The sequence below is a fragment of the Galeopterus variegatus genome, unplaced genomic scaffold, assembly GCF_000696425.1.
Source record: "Galeopterus variegatus unplaced genomic scaffold, G_variegatus-3.0.2 Scaffold3834, whole genome shotgun sequence".
NCBI classification, from domain to species: domain Eukaryota; kingdom Metazoa; phylum Chordata; class Mammalia; order Dermoptera; family Cynocephalidae; genus Galeopterus; species Galeopterus variegatus.
The window spans coordinates 191,950-192,283 of record NW_007729945.1 but is presented as its reverse complement, the minus strand read 5'-3'; positions in this window follow the sequence as shown (position 1 = coordinate 192,283).

Genomic DNA, 334 nt, shown 5'->3' with positions numbered 1-334 from the left:
GTTGCTCCCGCACCTCGCTCAGCCAGTGAGCAGGACCCGGTCTGTACGTGGGATCCGAACCCTCAGCGGGAGCGCCACCACACTCCCAAGCGGCGCACTTGTAGCAGTGCGCCACCGGGCCGGCGGTCTGTACGTGGGATCCGAACCCTCGGCGGGAGCGCCACCACACTCCCAAGCGGCGCACTTGTAGCCATTTTTTGGCTAACTTGTAGCAGTGCGCCACCGGGCCGGCCCCTAATTGCCATTTTTATCACTGACCTGTATATAATAACTAACACTATGTTCTTGTTGGGGAGAATGGTTGACAAGTTTTAGCATTTTCATATTATTTCTA